Here is a 20,465-nt window from a genome sequence, read left to right on the forward strand (position 1 = left end):
CAAGACTCTGTCTCAAAAAAAAAAAATTAAGAATTCACCCTATGGACATCGTCCTCTGACCCAGCAATCCCCGCCGTGACCCCTGTGTGCCCCGAAAATCTGAGACAGGTCTCAGTTAATCTAGAAAGTTTTATTTCACCAAGAGTCATGACACGCACCCATGACCCAGCCTCAGAAGGTCCTGACCAAAGGTGCCCAGGGTGGTCGGGGCACATCTCAGTTTTATATGTTCTAGGGAGTCAGGAGACATGAATATGTGAGGTGAACATGATTCGGTCAGGAAAAGCGGGACATCTGGAACAACAGAAGGAAGACTTGAAGCCAGAGGGAGAAACTCTTTTTGAGTTTCTGATGAGCCTTTCCAAAGGAGGCAATCAAATATGCATCTATCTCAGTGAGCAGAGGGTGACTCAACAGAAAAAGATGCATGTTGGCCCTAATCAATTGCCAGCTTGAATTTTATTTTTAGCTTCATGATTTGGGGGTTTGGAAACTTCTTTTTCTTTCATGCTTCCAAAACTACAGAGCCAGACTTGGTCTCAAAAAATTAAAAGTAAAAAACTCTCTTGCCAACCGGTGACTGCCGTAAATACCACTGCAGTGCACACTTTGAAAAGGCAAGCTGACATTATATAATTTCACGTTGAATGATTAAAAACCAAAGTGCCGCTGAGCGTGGTGTCTCACGCCTGTAATCCCAACACTTTGAGAGGCCGAGGTGAGTGGATCACCTGAGGTCAGGAGTTCAAGACCAGCCTGGCCATCATGGTGAAACCCCATCTTTAAAAAAATAAAACAGTTGGGTATGGTAGCGCATGCCTGTAATCGCAGCTACTCGGGAGGCTGAGGCAGGGGAATTGCTTGAACCCAGGAGGCGGAGGTTGTGGTGAGCCGAGATCGTGCCATTGCACTCCATCCTGGGTAAGAAGAGCGAAACTTCATCTCAAAAAAAAAAAAAAAGAACAATAAAAATAAATGCAAGTTGAATGCAAAATTCAGTAATTAAATTGCAAATGAATGATTAAAAATAAGTGTTGAGTATGAACAGGTTACCTTTTCTGGAGAATAGGTGAGGTAAAAAAATAATTATTTTTCCTTTTTTACTTTACAAACATTTTTGTTTTTTGAGACGGAGTCTCGCTGTGTCACCCAGGCTGGAGTGCAGTGGTGCGATCTTGGCTCATTGCGACTTCTGCCTCACAGGTCCCAGTTCAAGCAATTCTCATGCCTCAGCCTCCAGAGGAGCTGGGATGACAGGCACGTGCCATGATGCCCAGTGAATGTTTTTGTATTTGTAGTAAGACATGCTGGGGTTTCAGCATATTGGCCAGGCTGGTCTTGAACTCCTGACCTTGTGATCTGCCTGCCTCGGCCTCTCAAAATGCTGTGATTATAGGCGTGAGGTACCGCGTCCGGCCCTTATAAACTTATCTTTACTGTTGAACTTTTTATTTTATTTCTTTGTAGTTACTATTTTTTGTAGAGACGGGACCTGACTATGTTGCCCAGGCTGGTCTCTAAATCTGGGGCTCAAGCCGTCCCCCACCTCAGCCTCCTAAAGTGCTGGGATTACAGACATGAGCCATGTCACTGCTCTGTTTGCTTGCATCAGCTTTTAGATACAAATTAACTAAACATAACCTCAAGTGACACCAGCAGGAATTGTAGTCTCCACTCTCTCTAGGCAGCCCCCAGGAACACATAGGGACTGCATGGTAACCCCCAGAGACCCCCACCCCTGGGTCCCACAGGGTGGGCCAAGCAGGGAGGGGAACCAGGGACCTGGTCAGTCCCACAGGAAAGGACCTGACTCCCTGAGACCAAAACTGCCTTTACAAATTATTATTTTTTTAAATTTTGAGACGGAGTCTCGCTCTGTCACCCAGGCTGGAGTGCAGTGGCATGATCTCCACTCACTGCAACCTCCACCTAACAGGTTCAAGCAGTTCTCATGCCTCAGCCTCCCAAGTAGCTGGGATTACAGGCGCCCGCCACCATGCCCGGCTAATGTTTGTATTTTTAGTAGAGACGGGGTTTCACCGTGTTGGCCAGGCTTGTCTCGAACTCCTGACCTCAGGTGATCCACCCGCCTTGGCCTCCCAGAGTGCTGGGATTACAGGCATGACCCACCACACCCAGCCCTACAAAAATTTTAAGTGAGAAGTTTAGGGCAGTGAGAGAGATGTGACCTCACCCAGCTCTTCCTGCTTCTCACCTCCCAGCTGTCCTTTTTCACTCCTGGGTTTGTGCCACAATATCTTTGTAGTTTAGCTTTGAAACCAAGATGATAGCAGCCCTTTCCCCAAACAAAGGTCCTTCTTGCCTGGTGACAACACTGCCTTTACAGGAGGAACACATTAGCCACAAATGATTACAAATGATGGTTTAGGAGTTAGATACCTGGAGCTGCATGATTCTGACCCTCAGCTGGGCTCGCATGGTAGCTGTCGCCTGTAATCCCTGCACTGTGGGAGACCGAGGAGGGCGGATCTCCTGAGGTTGGGAGTTCGAGACCAGCCTGGGCAACATAGTAAAATCCAGTCTCCACTGAAAATACAAAAGTTAGCCAGGCATGGTGGTGGGGGCCTGTAATCCCAGCTACTTGAGAGGCTGATGCAGGAGAATCCCTGGAACCTGGGAAGTGGAGGCTGCAGTGAGCCGAGATTGTGTCACTGCACTCCAGCCTGGGCAATGGAGAGAGACTCCATAGCAAAAAAAATAAATAAATAAATTTAAAAGGAGTTTCAGGGCCAGACATGGTGGCTCATGCCTGTCATCCCAGCACTTTGGGAGGCTGAGTCAAGTGGATCACAAGGTCAGGAGTTCGAGAGCAGCCTGGTCAAGATGCTGAAACCCCATCTCTACTAAAAATACAAAAATTAGCTGGGTGTGGTGGCAGGCACCTGTAATCCCAGCTACTAGGGAGGCTGAGGCAGGTGAGTCTCTGGAACCCGGGAGGTGGGGGATGCAGTGAGCAGATATTGAACCATTGCACTCCAGCCTGGGCTACACAGCAAGACTCCATCTCAAAAACATTTTTAATTTAATTTTTAAAAAGATTCTGGTCCAGGCAAGGTGGCTCACACCTGTAACACCAGCACTTTGGGAGGCCGAGGCAGGTGGATCACGAGGTCAGGAGTTTGAGACCAGCCTGGTCAAGATGCTGAAACCCCATCTCTACTAAAAATACAAAAATGAGCTGGCTCACACCTGTAATCCCAGCTAGTCAGGAGGCTGAGGCAGGGGAGTCGCTGGAACCCAGAGGCAGAGGCTGCAGTGAGCAGAGATTTCACCATTGCACTCCGTCTCAAAAGTAAAATAAAATAAACACAAATTTAAGAAGATTGTAACTCCAGAAAAGAAAAGAGAAGGGAAAGAAAAAGGAAGGAAGGAAGGAAGAAAGGAAGAAGGAAGGAAGGAAGGAAAAAAAAGAAAAAGAAAACCTAGCTCTTCAGGGGCCCAAGGATACAGGCAAGGCTCAGAGGGGTAGCAGGATCAGGAGGTGCCAGCCTTGGAAGGGAGCAAGTCAGATTCCATGGAAGCCTCCGGAGTCCTGCTCCTGTGCAGAAGCCATGTACCCCCTACAGGTGGTGGGAAGAAAGGAGATATTTTGCAAAGGCTGGGGCACGTCACCAGAGGTTCTCAGGCGCAGGGGCGCTGGCTGACCCAGAAGAGGGGTCCCCGGACCCCGCAGGTGCACGTCTGGGCCGGAGCCTGCCCAGAACCATCTCCTCGCTGATTCTCAAGGTGCTGTGTGTCCCAGAGAACTGCTTGTAATCCCACAGAGCGTCACCATGGGGCCCACCCCAGAGCACTCCCCTGGGCTTCATGAGGTGCCGTTTGAGAGCCTTGGGTCTCGTTAGGTTTTTTTATTTTTTTGAGGTGGAGTTTTGTTCTTGCCACCCAGGCTGGAGTGCAGTGGCATGATCTTGGCTCACTGCAACCTCCACCTCCCTGGTTCAAGCAATTCTCTGCCGCAGCCTCCCGAGTAGCTGGGATGACAAGTGCCCACCACCATGCCTGGCTGAATTTTTTGTATTTTTAGTAAAGATGGGTTTTCACCATCTTGGCCGGGCTGGTCTTGAACTCCTGACCTCGTGATCCACCCGTCTCAGCCTCCCAAAGTCCTGAGATTACAGACGTGAGCCACAAGGCCAGCAATTTTTTTGTATTTTTAGTAGAGACAGGGTTTCTCCATGTTGGTCAGGCCGGTCTTGAACTCCCGACTTCAAGTGATCCATCTGTCTTGGTCTCCCAAAGTGCTGGGATTACAGGCGGGAGCCACTGTGCCTGGCTAATTTAGATTCTTAGAAAGAAATGCTTAGCAGGGAGGTAGGAACAGAAGCTGTGTCTGGAAGGAGAGTGTATCCTGGTCATGCGCACGGGCCCAGAGCTTCTCCCTAGGGAGGAGCAGGCAGAGCAGTATTGGTGGGGGATGGCCCTCAGGGTCAGGGAAGGTGTCTCAGGCACAGCCACATGCACCTGCTTAAGGGTAGGGTTTATGGTCCTTTGACCCAAGGGCAAAATGTAAGGTCACGCCGGATAAAGGAGCAATCTTTTTTCTTTTTCTTTTTTTTTTTTTGAGACAGAGTCTCACTCTGTCACCCAAGCCGGAGTGCGGTGGCGCAATCTTGGCTCACTGCCACCTCCACCTCCCTGGTTCTAACAAGTCTCCTGCCTCAGCCTCCTGAGTAACTGGGATTACAGGCGTGTGCCACCAAGCCCAGCTAATTTTTGTGTTTAATAGAGATGGGGTTTCTCCATGTTGGTCAAGCTGGTCTTGAACTCCTGACCTTGTGATCCGCCCACCTTGGCCTTCCAAATTGCTGGGATTACAGCCATGAGCCACCGTGCCTGGCCAGGCTTCTGCTTTTCAAAGTTTCCCCCAAAGCAGCCAGCGCCAGCAATCTTCAGAAGGATGCACTGGCTCCTGTTCACCAAAGAATGCTCCACCGTCCTGCCGCCCTCTCCCCACCATCACTGCAGCTTCGCTCCAGCATCTGCTGACCACTCAGAGTGATCGTAAGCAGAAAATACTGTGGGAACCTCAGCTTGGGGCCTCTGCTGCCTCCAGTACAGGTGATGACCCCGGTCCCACTTCCATTCTTAATCTTTTTCTCATTGCTTTGTCTCCTCCAAACTCCAGGTACCCAAGGGGTGGGGGCTGGGAGCTGGTTCCCTGCACACTTCACTCCCACCCATCCTTCCTCACAGCAGGGAGGCCCTCTGTCCTCACTGCCCACCCTGAATCAGCCCCACCAAGCCCTGGGCTCTGGGACACCACCTTGCTGGATGGCTGCCGGCTAACACCATCGCTGGCACTATGGCCGGGCGTCGTCCACTGGATGAGGCCCCACCGTGGGATGCTGCGTGGCACCCTGCATAAAGTTCCCGTGACCTCAGACTGCCTCGATCCCCAAGGCCAATAGAGGCCTCGCTTTCTTAGACCACAAGCAGCTCGGTCACTGCGGACATTTGCCGTTCTCTGCCTCCTCTAGCTTCCCTGGTTGGTGTGACAGACACCGAACCGGCCATGTGGGCCTTGCTGCGACCTCATGGTGGGACGTCCACACGCAGCCTGCTTGGCTCACCCCACCAACCCCCACACCCCACGGGGACTGTCAAGACGCACATCATGGATCCCTCTAAACCACCAGCAAAGCCCCACTCCCACCCCAAAGACCCACCACTAGCCAGTAACACCCTGGACCTAATGCGAGTGGGGCCCACAGGTCTCCCCCTCCCCCCCTCTCATTCCCTGTCTCTCTCCCTCTCTCTCTCCATCTGTCATTCCCTCTCTCTCTGTCTCTCATTCTCTCCCTTGCTCCCTCTCCCTCTCCCCGTGGCCCAACGGCTGGGGCTTCCCCCTGCCTCTGCCAAGGCCCTGCTCCTGCCGTCCTGGGTGTTTGCTGTGTCACCTCCTCTGTGCTCCCCCTACCCGCACACCCGACCTGACTCTCCTCCCTGCCATGGCTCTCCTGAGAGTAGACATTGTAGGAATCAGCGCCATGTGGGCCACAGAACAGCTCCCAGGGCCCCTGCCAGAAGAAACCCATTTCCAGTAAGAGGGTCACCTGGTCATCTGGGCGCACTGTGGGGAGGCCATCCTCCAGGATAGAGGGGCACCCTGCAGAACACAGAATCCACAGCCCAACCCCACCCCCAAATCCAAATCAATCCCTCAGAGTCCCCAATTCTACAAGTAACCCCTTCAAACCCCAAAATCCACCATCAGCCCCCCAAACACCCAAATCCACAAACAAACCACACCCCTGAGCCCCCAAATCCACAACCAACCCCTCCAATCCCCAGAATCCACCATCCCCAAATCCACGAACAACCCACACAAAAATGACATGGTGTAATCCCTAAATTTACAAAAATGACATGGTGTAATTCCTAAATTAAGATAAACCTACCCACAGAATATAAGATACACGGCTTGCAGAGTCAAGACTCTTTCCAATGAGTGGTAACTTTTTTTTCCCTTCTGTATGGTAACTACTATAACCATATTTTCTCACCCCATCCCCTCCAAAAAAAATAGGAATTCATTTTTTTTTTTTTTTACACACAACCAAAACTGATGCTACTTTTGGCAGGGCAATCTGTGATGCATGAATCATTTGCTAAAACTTCAGCTGTAGTGTGGGTACAATGAGCATTTTTGAAGAACACATAGGACATCGTTTCTTTATACCTGTATGAATCTGACTAATCATATAATAGATACTCAATAAAGACTCATATGTTTTTTGAAATTGCAACTCAGGACCAAGAACTCTTCAACCTTTAGCACAATGAACTTTGGGCTGTCTCCTGTTAGCACCTGCCTGCTCCCCTGGCTGTGAACGGAAGCACTTGGGGAATGTCACTTCTCCAGTACCCATCAAAGCCCGACTCTGATTAGGGCTCTGAGGCCACAGCAGACTTGTGTTTGAAAGTATATCTGCACTAATGAGAATTTTTTCCTCTTCAGTTAAGCTCTCGTGAAACTATATGTTTGGCTTTAGAGAAAGAGGACAGCATGCCAGGAGTGGAACACAGAAAATATGACAGTTTAAAAAATACTAATTACATGGATTTGAGATGACTCTATAAATATGAACATCAAAAAGAGATGAAAGTTAAAATATTGAAATGAGGACAGTGGGGAAAAGGAAATGTCAAAATAGCAAAGATAAGATATTGTAAGTGGTTAGCACGCATGATACACATTGTATATTTAGTAAAGGCATAAACAAATTTGGCTCTAAGCTATTCAGCATCCAAGCCAGGAAGAAAAAAAAGAAAAATTGGTATAACTTTAAGGAAAGATGTAAGAATAGGCTAGAGGAACAGAAAGTATTTATTCAGCCACTTTTCCATTTTATCACAATGTAAATTCTATGCAAAAGGTGTTGGCTTCCATTTTGAGGATTAGGAAACTGAACGTCTCAGCTGTGTTAAGAAATATTTTTAAAATGTTCTCAAACATTATGTGTAAACCCAAGTATCTAACACCAAAGATCATTCTGTTTCTATTACAGCACACTCCAAGTCCCATCTAAGAAAGCCTTGATTTAGGAAAATTAAGGAAAAATGTGTTGTGTGCTTAGAGCAAGATATTCTCCCCCTATTTCTCTTGGTGGATCCCTTCTTAGAGCAAAGACTGGGTATTCTCAGAAACCCCATCAGGCTGGTCATGTGCTCTAAAGTCATTTCAGCTTCCCAGGGTGGCAGGAACAGGTGAAGACACATTCTGTTCTACTTACTCCTTCTTGACCAATATGTGGCCGTGAATGGACGGAAGAAAAGACAACAAATGATAGAACCCAAGGTATTTCTGTAGAAAGCTTAAGGCAATCAAATTTTAAAATTAATACACACTAAAGGAGGAGGATAATGAGTTGTATCTAAAGGTATCATGAAGAGACTTTCTTTTCAATTTCCTGGTGATTACTATCCTCACTGGCAGTGAGTTGCCTTACATTAGTTAATTGTATTTATTGTTGTTGGCAGTGACTATACAGTAAATCAAGTAATTAACAGCCTCCCAGACTACACACAGAAGAGAGGTAACAAAATGCCAAACAGATTAATTTCTCACCTGATTTTCGTTCAGCACTTCTCTTTTCAGTGATTTGGCCTTCGTGCTGTTCCTAATGTGGGAATTTGGACAGCATAGGTGAAGCTTTGAGGTCCTTCAAGGAGCAGGATTTGGCAGCTGGAAGGTCCAATGGACTCAGTAAGGAGGAGCTGAAGGCAGACACTGGGGGTAACAAATATGAAGCAACAGGTTGAAACAGGAAATGGGGAATGATCTTAACTAGTCTTGTTTCTTTTGTTAGAATGTCAACCTTATTTCATAGGTCACTATCCATCACAGGAAGACCCTCCTCTTCCTACTGATTCAAACTGCTACGAAGTTGGAGTGTCCAGAATTTTTTGATTTCTTTTTTATTTTTGGAGTCGGGTTCTAGCTCTGTCGCCTAGGCTGGAGTGCAGTGGCATAATCATGACTCCCTGCAGCCCTGACTTCCTGAGTTCAAGCAACTCTCCAACCTCAGCCACCCGAGTAGCTGGGACCACAGACAAACAACACTATGCCTGGCTATTTTTTTTTTTCTTTGTAGAGACAGGATCTTGCTATGTTGTCCAGGCTGGTCTTGACACCTGGGCTCAAGCGATCCTACCACCTTGGTCTCCCAAAGTGCTGGGATTACAGGCATGAGCCACTGCACCCAGCCTGGATTTTTTAAAAACTAGAGTACCTGGGCCATACTGGAGGCATATGCGACTTTAAGAAGATGGGATTTGCCCATCTTCTGGAAAACTCTCTCCCTGTGGCTATACAAAATCTCCATGGCCATCTTCTAATTCGTTGAGTTTCCTCGGTCATATAGTGAGGTCCCAGCTTGTGACAACTGTGCTTAAGCATCTATCACTTCACTTTAGGTGCTCCTTAAATTTAGACTGACTATTGAAAGGGAGAAAATATCAGAATTCTCAGCTCACTACAGAATTCCCCCAATAGATGAAGGGGGTTCAGTTACTGTGTGGTTAAACAAATTGCCCATTAAATGGAAATGTAGGGCTCTACTAAAGAAAATAAACATTTCATCTGATGGTTTGCATGAGTTTCACATAATAATTTTCCCAAAAGTGTGGTTCTCTGCCAGCATGTGTGTATATGTGTTATAAAATCCCTGGAAGCCTATCTTTGAATAGTTTCTAGTTTCTATCACAAACACACACACACACACACACACACACACACACTCTCATCTAGTTTTTTCAGAATATCTTCATCTAGCGCTACCATGGGCTTGATGTCCCTAGCATTCTTCTTGTCTCGCTTTTAAAAGCCAAACCAAAAGAGACATCTCATCAACCCCAGACCAAATGCACCTGGTACTTTCCAGGCAAAGCTGGGTTTGGGAATCACCCTGGCGAAGAGACAAACTGTGAAAGTCTGGGATTTGCAAATTGCTGAGTCCAGAGCCTTGGCTGGGGATGGTAGATCTCAATCAGTGATGAGGTACAGCTCATAAGTATGCATGTGCTCGCCATATGCCAAATGTTTTCTGACTCAGATACCTCCCTGTGAGTCTGCGAGGCTCTAATGGTTGACAACAACTGATACAGACAAATTGGCTTAGAAAAAGGGAATGACAGCTCTTAATGACCCTATTCCAGGGCCTTGTTGAAAGGCATCTAATCATCCTGCTAGTGTGTGAGAAGAGGCTGTGATGAGTGACACACGTGATATCTGCCATGTGGCAACTGCTTGCAGCCAATAGGAGGATGTGGTGATAGAGGTGGAGGTTTGTTTAGAACAGAGGGGGCATGATAGATGCGTGAGAAAAGCATGCTGTGGAGAAGTGGGTGGGGTGGGTCAGGAGTACAATGGCCCCGGAGTGGAGGCTCATATGCCAGGTGCAGCCTTGCTTTCTAATACTTCAAGTCTTTCTATCCAATCACCAAAACATTTACAGCCTAATGATTATATGGCTGTCAAGCTGTTTTCCCTGGTCTGTGTGACAGACTTGGCTGGGTCATCTGAGCACTTAGGTGTCTCATCCATAGTGAGGGAATTTGTGGACAGTATCTGGCCTCTTTCCTATGAACATATTTAGGAGAGTAGAGACTGGGGAGGGGGTTCGTACTGACCATAAGGGCTGACCCTAATTGTGCCCCATCACCAAGCTGGACTCGTTCATCTGGCTTCCCTCTTCAACCTTTCCTCTCTCCCTTTCCATTCTGTGCCACATTGCTCCATCCGCATTTCAATGCCAGACCCCTCCCCTAAGGAATAAATCCCCCATGGCAGTCCTGGGCTTCTGATCTCCAGAAGCAGGCCAGAAAGTGAGGTGAGACTAATTTCTGGACCATGAATGATCAAGGTCATGTAGGTCCTGGAGACGGAATATTTTGATGCCTGGGAAATGCATTCACCTAACAAATAACATGTTCAAAAACACTTCAAAAAGCTTAATTGTTGTTTTTGGAAAACCTCAAATCATTCTTTAAATATTGGCCTTTATGACATAAGAGATGTTGTTTGAGATCAACTATCTTCTATTCATTCTCATTCCCTCCCCTTTCTATTTTCCCTTCTCATATCCCTGTCTCCTGTCCTCTCCTCTCCTCTTCTCCTCTCCCTTCTCCTCCCCTCCCCTCTCTCCTTCCTTCCCCTTCCCTTTCCTCTTCTCTCTCTTCTCCTTTCTTCTCTCCTTTTCTCCTCTCCTCTTTTGTCTTCTACCCCTCGCAAATCAAGCCTTTCCTTCAGTGAAGGCCAAGTTCTGAACAGCCTGCTCTAACTGGCATGGACCGGGACACTCTGAGTTCCAATCTGCTGCTTAGTACCAAGGTTGCCTGGATACATCTCCTGCTGACAACTGGCCCTTGTCTTCGACTGCTTATGCACATAAACCATGCAGTGAGCATCTCTGTTCAGAGGGGCACTCGGCCAGAACCAACTTCCACAATCTCCTTTTGAACCACCTGGGTGGTGGTGGGAAGGGGAGCTTGTTTTAAAGGAAAAGAGACCTAAATTTTTATGCTGTGCTACAGGTAAGATTTTGCAGTGATGAAGAAGACACTACAGAGTGATAAATAGAATCAAATTTCCTGTTGACCAAAGCTCCGGAACTGACTTCATACCAATATATAAACGAGTCAAGGGAAATACAGTCAGACTCTTTAGAGGAAAATAATTTCTGTTCTTTTGCCCTGTGAATTTTCACCTGTACCTGTGATTTATATTAAGAAAAGAAAATGTTGGGGAGTGTGTGTGTGTGAGGGTGAGGGTCGTATGTGAAGGGAGGTGAGAAGAGAGAAAGGGAGAATTAACATAGGATATTTTGACCAAAGCCCAGGCAAAGTAAAGAACTAAAGTCTCATAAATCTGTTTCACTTCTTTGTAAATTCTGGATATCAGCCCTTTGTCAGATGGGTAGATTGCAAACATTTTTTCCCATTCTGTTGGTTGCCGATTCACTCTAATGACTGTTTCTTTTGCCGTGCAGAAGCTGTGGAGTTTGATTAGATCCCATTTGTCTATTTTGGCTTTTGTTGTCTATGCTTTTTGTGTTTTGGTCATGAAGACCTCGCCTACGCCGATGTACTGAATGGTTTTACCTAGATTTTCTTCTAGGGTTTTTATGGTGTTAGGTCAATTAAAAAACAAACAAGCCCATTCAAAAGTGGGCAAAGGATATGAACAGACACTTTACAAAAGAAGACATATATGGGGTGAGCAAACATATTAAAAAATGCTCATCATCACTGGTCATTAGAGAAATGCAAATCAAAACTACATTGAGATACCATCTCACGCCAGTTAGAATGGTGATCATTAAAAAATCTGGAGACAACAGATGCTGGAGAGGATGTGGAGAAACAGGAACAATTTTACACTGTTGTTGGGAGTGTACATTAGTTCAATCATTGTGGAAAACAGTGTGGTGATTCCTCAAGGATCTAGAAATAGAAATTCCATTTGACCCAGCAATCCCATTACTGGGGCATATATCCAAAGGATTATAAATCGTTCTACTATAAGGACACATGCACACGAATGTTCATAGCAGCACTGTTTACAATAACAAAGACCTGGAATCAACCCAAATGCCCATCGATGATAGACTGGACAGGGAAAATGTGGCACATATGCACCATGGAATACTATGCAGCCATAAAAAATGATGGGTTCACGTCCTTTGTAGGGACATGGATGAACCTGGAAACCATCATTCTCAGCAAACTGACAGAAGAACAGAAAATCGAACACCACATGTTCTCACTCATAGGTGGGTGTTGAACAATGAGAACACATGGACACAGGGAGGGGAGCACCACACACTAGGGTCTGTCGGGGGGAACTAGGGGAGGGACAGTGAGGGGTGGGGAGTTGGGGAGAGATAGCATGGGGAGAAATGCCAGATATAGGTGATGGGAGGAAGGCAGCAAATCAGACTGCAATGTGTGTACCTATGCAACAATCTTGCATGTTCTTCACATGTACCCCAAAACCTAAAGTGCAGTAGAAAGTTAAAACTAACCAACAAATAATAATAATAAAATAAATTAAAAGAGCTAGAGTCTCTGTGCATGAAGACACCAGGCAGATAGAGACGGTGCTTACAGTTTGCAGAAGCCATAATTCCATGGACTTCCCAGACATCCCCTCCTGGATCTGTTTGACAATGACTTCTTCCACCACCCCATTCTTAGTTACGTCCAGAATCCACTTGTGCCTATAAACCTTAACTCAACCTCAGTGTTCCATTGTGTCAGAGAGACTGTGGTTGGGGATGAGAAGGACAAGGGAGAGATGGCTATGGCTGGAATTGTCTGCAGCGGTGAGAGTAAGACCAGTCTATGCAGGACACTCGGCCAGTGATGCATAAACAACTCTAGCAATCATGTTCTGGAGAAGGGAAGCCATGGGAGAGTGCTGAGAAACAAGACATAGGGCCAAGATGGAGTGAGATTCATCCTAGTTTTGAGGAATATCCTCACATCCTGCCTGCATGTAATGTGTTAGAGTGGAAGAAAGCTCAGGGATCATCTAGCAGGGTGGGTTGCCCTGTAAACTCATCAGAATTATGTGAGAAGCTTGTTATAAATAGAGATTCCTGTGCCGTAGCCTCAGATATTTTGATACCTTGTCTTAGGAGGGCATTGGGAATGTTATTTTTAACATGTCTTTTAGGGGATGTACCCTTTAGACCCTCCAAAGATAAGGAAACTAGCCCCAGATGGGAATTGTTCAAGGTTCCATAAAAGATTAGCAAGAAAGATATTTGTTAATGTTTCTCCCCCTCCACCTATCTCATGCATCAATAATAGACCTTGGCAGAATCCAAAGGAGAAAAAGGCAACCTTAGTCTCTATGGGAAAATTTCCCCATTTGACTTCATACTAAAGAACTCATCACCAGGGTCAAAGAAGAAGTCCTCAGACACAAGAGGTAGGCAGCTAGAGCACCCATCTAGAAGGGATGTACCCATGTTTCCTTAATCCTTATCATTTGGACCTGTTGAAATCCCAACTCTTTATAAGGATTTCAGTGTCTCCACCTGCTTCCAAGTGTGTTGGAACTCAGACTGTGGACAGAACACAAGTTTGGTATTACAGAACCTAAGTTCTGAACCCAGCTCTCCAACTCCTCAAAATAGCTGGGTGACTTGGACAAATCATTTGCCCCTTTTAAGCACAGCCCTTCATTTGTCATTAACAGGGCTGTGATTTGATACAAAGAAACATGCACCGATGGTTTGCTCAGACACCATCTGGTCATAAGGATGGAGCAAGGAAGGAGTGCTGCTGATATTGGTAAAAGCCATCTCAGTTTTCTTCTCTGCTGTACACACCTCTTCTCTCCCAGTAATTCCCTCCTTGGGAAATAATCTCCACACTTAGGTGGTGCAGGTGCAAATTATGGGCACAGGAGGGTAGGCACCACAAGTCATACTGTGAAGTCCATGGGCTTTCTGATTCAGCACGAGCATGGTACTATCTTAGAGCCATAGGTTGTGAAGTCTGGTGGGGGGCAAGTGAGGTCATCTAGTGATTCCATCTTCCCTTTCCTTTTCTGAAGCCCAGAAATGTGAGTCCTACTCAATGCCACATCACTAAAACTCCTCTCTTCTCCCAACATCAATCCCAATTCTCTTCCTCCCTTCCTTGCCTACCCCATCTCTTTCCTCTGTGGACGCTCGCAACATTCTTGTCAGGCACACACCACCAGGATGTTCTTTACATGCAGCTTTTTCATTCCTACACATCTTGTCCCTCTGATGAGGCCGTCAACAAGGCAGGGACTGTGCCATTTGTGTGTCTGCTGTATGAAAGGCTTCACACACAGTAGATGCTCAATGAAGACATATTAGCTTGAAAAATGCAGTGGTGAATATTGCTTTTGGCAAAGAAAGAAAAGTGCTGTAGCAAGCATGTGGAGCATTAAGAGAGGTGTGCTTGTGTATTAAACTCTTTAAGTGACATCAGCATGCTTCTCCCCTGCCATGCTTACCCCTGCCAGTCCCCTTGAAATGTCATCCTCCACCCTACATTTCACCTTGCAGCTCATTAACCGCTTTTCCATTCCCTCCCTCACTCCATCTTGGCCCTGTCTTGCTTCTCAGTACTCTCCCATGGGTTTCCTTCTCCACAACACGACTGCTAGAGTTGTTTATGCATCACTGGCTCAGTGTCCTGCATAGACTGGTCTTACTCTCACCACTGCAGACCATTCCAGCCATAGCCATCTCTCCCTTGTCCTTCTCATCCCCAACCACAGTCTCTGACACAATGGAACACTAAGGTTGAGCTAAGCTTTCTAGGAACAAGTGGATTCTGGACGATTCTATTCTCTGGGTGTCCTCATCTAGAAGAGTAGTAGGAGAACAAGAAAACAGCAGATTTAAAGACAAAAATTCCCTGGGATACAGTTTTTTCTTTTTAAGTTTCATGTTTGTGAGATAGTATTACTTCCTGGCATTGGGCCATCCCTTGTAAACCAAATTGTCTGAACCCATATTGCTTTTTGTGTTTATTTCCTCTTGTATTCCCATACCCTTTGGCAAAGTCTTGCATGAATGTTTCAGCCTGGTTGCAACTGTACTGTAAAGTATTATGGATTCAGTTAAACAACAGCTGGATTGCGAGGGAGAAGTACTGCCCCGTCTCCACTCCCACCTCTAGCAGAGGTCAGAATGATGAGGTCATAATCAATGAAACACTCCAAGAAGCTCAGATTCTGCAGTAAGAGGCAAACTTGAATATCTAGTTGTCCTCACCCCAAAGAGATTATTTTGCAGCTGTTCGCCTTGGAGGTCATGAAGTATATTTTCCTTAATAAGATATAAAATCGTGGCCTTTCCTTCTAGAAAATCCCAGAGGAAGGAAGTGAAGATAATCTGAGCTCTTCTGCCTACTGAGGAGACACTGGCATGTCAGGACATGGATTGTGACCTTGAAAGAGTAGAGAAGAAGTTCTCATAGTTGATAAATGCGGCCTGGGTCACTGGGATTGAGCCTTTCACAGAGCATAATCCAGGGGAGCAGGTAACTCACCTGAGGCCAACACACCTGTGCTGTTCCTAAGCCACAGTCTGGGAAGCCCTGAAATCCACACTGAGACAGCCATGCTACCACCCTGCCCAAGACATGTTCCAGATTTCTCAAAGGAAGAGAGACCTTTTAGAAATAAAAATGAATCTCTCTGATGAGAAGACAAAGAGTACTTAGGAGGAGGCTGGCTTTCTTCCCCAAGTCAGGGGAATAATGATGACTGTGATGCAGACCAGGTATGCTCAAACCCACACCAGGGCCAGAAAGCAACAGCCAGAAGCTGCTACAGCTCATGATCAGTGTCTCAGGATTAATGGAATGGTCACTGTCAGAGGAAAGACGGGATTTGGTGGTATGCGATTGATGATTAGAAATCCTATAACTGGCCGGGCATGGTGGCTGTCGCCTGTAATACCAGGACTTTGGGAGGCTGAGGTGGGCAGATCATGAGGTCAAGAGATCAAGACCATCCTGGCCAACATGGTAAAACCCCATCTCTACTAAAAATACAAAAATTATCTTGGTGTGGTGGCATGCACCTGTAGTCCCAGCTACTCAGGAGGGTGAGGCAGGAGAATTGCTTGAACCTGGGAGGCAGAGGTTGCAGTGAGCCGAGATCATGCCACTGCACTCCAGCCTGGTGACAGAGTGAGCCTCTGTCTCAAAAAACAAACAAATATGAAATACTATAACTTTGACTCTTCCATAGTTTTCCCTGTACTCTGTGGCAGTAAAGCAAACTGGTAGTTCTACGATTCTTTTCCATGATTCTCCTTGGTCCTGAGAAGGTGGTTGTCCCAGCAGAGGGAAGTTCTTGAGGAAGGCCAGTGAATCACCAGTCATAGGCAATGCAGTCTCTCTGCTGTTGGCCATCACCTGTGATGGCGTGTGTGAGTATGTGTGCACGTGAATGCCCAAGCACGTGCCTCTCTCACATGCATGCACCTGTGCCCACATGGCGGGTGCTCCTGGCTGTGGTGCCAGGTGCAGCCCCTGCCATGCACAGATAATGAGGCACATGGGCCTGCCTTCTGCTCAGGGTGTTTTTCCTCCTTTATCATTCACATTAAACGTTACAGGCACTTGACTTTATGACTTCTTCATTCTGCATATTAAGCAGCTGACACAGGCAGCCTTCTCCAGAGAGCAGTCTGTACAAGCCTGCAGCATTATTTAATGTTCCGTCTTGAGAAATATGAGACAGAAAGGATCTTTCATGTCATGCCTGGGAGCCCCTTAGACCTCAAAAGGAGTCCTCCCATCTCAAAGCTGCTCTTTTTTCAGGGAGTTGGGAGGGACAAAAAGGAAAGAATCAGGACCTAAATTTCTTGCCACTTCCACACAGTGGCACAACCAGCTACTCAGCTGCTATCTTTGCTGGTTCTCTTAATAAGACCTGAACTGCGTGTTACCTAGGAAGGTCAGGAATGCTTTTCAAAGCAATTCTCATCCTGCTGTTGGGTGTGACAGCACCAACATATATGAAAGGCAACAAAGCCTCCATCAGGAAAGCTGCTCTTTGCCAATCGCAGGTTGGGAACTGATTCTGGGAAAACAGAATTCCTTCCCTCATCTTTCTCTCTTTCCCCTTCCTCCCTCCTTCTTTCCTGTTCTCATCTCCCTTGTCTGCACCCCATTTGACTCTCACTTTCTCCCCTTAGTATCTCTTCTCCGGTTTTCTGACCAGGATTCCCTCTACACTTGCTAATGAGGAATTCTGGACATTCTAAACTCTGAGTTGAGAAATGAAAGAAGGGCCAATTTCACATCTCAAAGGCAAAGAAAGGTGCTCAGAGTAACAAAGGGCCACTCTTGCCAGATGTTCTTCCTTTGGTGTGAATGTTTTCCCATGTGAATTGCCATTCCCCCTCTTCCTTAGCCTGCCTGCATCCTTAGGCTGCCTGGTCCTCACTCTCCTGCCTATTTCCATGACTGCTCAGTTTGTGTTTTTACAAATGTCAAGTGTGATTGAGAGGCTTGGGGACCAGCTGCCGGGGAGGCATTCTTGCTTTGCGTTCCCATTTCCCTTCTCTCCTGGCCCAGCAAGCAGATATGAAAAAACAGTGCCCTAGGTTTACACAGAACCTCTCATTCAGGAAATCTCAAAACACTGTTGCCAGCTAGTCTGATTACTTTCATTTTTTCTGGTGGACTAAATTATCTTTTCTGGAAGTGAAGATTGCCAGAGACTGTTCTAACTGCCCCTGGAAGAGCTGCAGGGTGGGCCCAGGCACTGTTTCCACTGGCATCCTGGGTCTCCTTGGGCTGGCCCTGTGCTACCTTTGCAGGTATGGATTCAGATAATGGGAACCATAGGAATAAAGGTTCTTCCAAAGCCAGGATCTCAGCCCTGAAACCATAGGATGAGGCAGCGCATGGCATCTCCCTACATAGTAGTTCCTTGTTTTTCTAGTTAAGCAAAAGATATTTATGAGCAATTAGAAACTCCAAGGCCCCTATTCTCACAAGATTCCATTCAGCTAAACTCCATAATCCTGAGAGAGAGGTCTTCCCTCTCATGAGCACTCAGTGTCTCCCCGGATTGTTATTCTCTTGTTACTCTGGACAGCCCAGTGGCAATGCCAGAGTCTTTTTGTTCCTTTTACAGGAGCATAAACACTCCTTAGATTGCTTCCCTGTGGCCAGCCCTCCCACTTCAAGCTGAGAGGATAAAGGCCTATGCATTTTGGGTGAAGAGAACCTTGTATGTTTGCACTCATAAGTGGGAGCTAAGCTATGAGGATGCAAAGGCATAAGAATGATACAATGGACTTTGGGGACTTTGGGGACTTTGGGGAAAGGATGGGAGCGGGTGAGAGATAAGATTGCAAATTGGATACAGTGTATACTGCTCAGGTGATGGGTGCACCAAAATCTCAGAAATTACCACTTAAGAACTTTCTTATGTTATCCAACACAGCCTGTTCCCAAAAATGTACAGAAATAAAAAGGGTTAAGAAAAAAAAAAAGCAAAGGAATAAGGAGGAAGAGAAATAGAAGAAAGAGGAGAGGGAAGAGAGAGGAGGTTGGGAGAGAAGGCAGCAGAAGGGGAAGGGAGGGAGGAAGAGGAAGGGCCTCCAGTGAGAAGCAGGTGGAGAGGAAGTGGGAGGGAGAGGCAGGGCCCCTGTATTTGCAAGGATCATGCTTGATCCTATGCCAGGAGTTTTAGACACTCTATTTGTTTGCCAGGGCTGCACCAAGTACAACAGACTGGGTGGCTTAACAGAAATTTATTCTCATAATTCTGGCAGCTGGAATTCGGAGACTAAGGTGTCAGCAGGGTTGGTTTCTATTGAGGTCTCTCTTTGTGGCTTGCCGGCAGAATCCTCTCTTCTTCCCATGGTCTTCCTCTCTGTGTTTCTCAGGCCAAATTTCCTGTTCTACTAAGCACACCAGTTCTTATGGATCAGGGCCCACCCTAATGACCTTATTCTAACTTAATTGCCTCTGTAAAGACCTATGTCCAAATCATGATCACATCCCGAGGAGGGCTTAGAATGTCAATATACACATTTTTGGTGGGTTAGAATGACAACATACATTTTTTAGAGGGAAACACAATTTATTCTGTAATACACATATTATTTCTAATACTTATGCCTCTCAGGGGTATAAACTGTCATCCTCATTTTAAAGACATGGATAATGGCAAACAGGAGAAGTTGGACATGGTGGCATACACCTGTACTGTACGTACACCTAGCTACTTGAGAGGCTGAGGTGGGAGGATCGCTTGAGCCCAGGACTTCGAGGCTACAGTGAGCTATGGTCACGCCACTGTACTCCAACCTGGGCAACAGATCAAGACTCTGTCTCTAAGAAATAAATGAATAAATAATCTATTAATCAATTAATAATAAGATAAATTACACAGCATGCCCGAGATTTTTCAGTTAGTAAGCAACAGAGAAACACTTCAACCCAGGAGGCAGAGGCTGCAGTGAGCTGAGATTGCACCATAGCACTGCAGCTTGCACAACTGAGACTCTGTCTCAAAAAAAAAAAAATAAAGAAAGAATAATTGAAGGTATATCCTAAGTCTAAAGATTGATTTCAGGGTGCCATGGCATAGTTGAGGTTCAAAATGAGATAAATCCTAGAGAAACCCAAGGGTTATCATCCCTAGCATCCTATCTCAAAGAAGTCCTCTAACCATGCTGTGCATATAATGTTCCAGAGTCCAGAGTAACTCTAGTTCCTAATGTTCTCTACAGGATGATCTGGGCCCGTCCCAGGCACTGGCCATGACCCACTACAGAAAACTAGTAACATCTCCAGCTCCAGAAAACTAGTAACCTGCAACTCAGATGCCTTTAGGGCTCCTGTGACTCACTCCCAGTGTTAGGTTGCTTAGAAAGGTATTTTAAAAACCTTTCCATTTAAAAGGACCTTTGAACAAGGTCCTTGGGTAAATATAATCAGGAAGTGGCATGATAAAGTGGTTTCTTAAGTGGGCAGCCCAAAGCAGAGCCAAAGGGCAGCCAGGAGTCTGAAAGAGCTTCTGGAACAGCTGCTTTCAAGGGAAATGCAGTTTGGTGCAATCTTAAGTGGCAGAATCTCACCTCACACTTACTCCACTGAGCACAGCTCAGTGTCTGGGGGACATTTTCTACCTTATGTAGAAATGTACTCTAATGGTACATTCTCCCTAACACGCTTCTGAGGTTCGGTAAAGTGGGACATGACCAGATAGAATGGTACTTAGGTAAGGGATTATACATGCACGGTGACAATAAAATAGTTATCCATGTGTTTATCTCTGCATTTGTTAAGAATATGCATCTCTTACAAGAACTGAATGTGAATATACTCTGGAACTACAAATCAGACACATCATTAACCCAGTAATAGTTGTAACATTTGCAGATCAAAGAGTGAGCCTTCCACTTCTGCTTCTTTCAACGTGA

General features: G+C 46.1%; 2 long non-coding RNA genes across 2 annotated transcripts in view; both read left to right on the forward strand.

Annotated features, from left to right (window-relative positions):
• LOC135271095 (uncharacterized) overlaps positions 1 to 20,465 on the forward strand; it is a 469,429-nt gene that overhangs the window by 298,429 nt on the left and 150,535 nt on the right. The window lies entirely within an intron of this gene.
• Positions 5,011 to 6,761, forward strand: LOC135271096 (uncharacterized). Its single transcript, XR_010339217.1, has 2 exons — positions 5,011 to 5,079; positions 5,215 to 6,761. It is a non-coding gene; the product is annotated as an uncharacterized LOC135271096 (long non-coding RNA).

Source organism: Aotus nancymaae, unplaced genomic scaffold (genome assembly GCF_030222135.1).
Source record: "Aotus nancymaae isolate 86718 unplaced genomic scaffold, 86718_ANA_hifiasm-v0.15.2.pri h1tg000075l, whole genome shotgun sequence".
Classification (NCBI taxonomy): Eukaryota; Metazoa; Chordata; class Mammalia; order Primates; family Aotidae; genus Aotus; species Aotus nancymaae.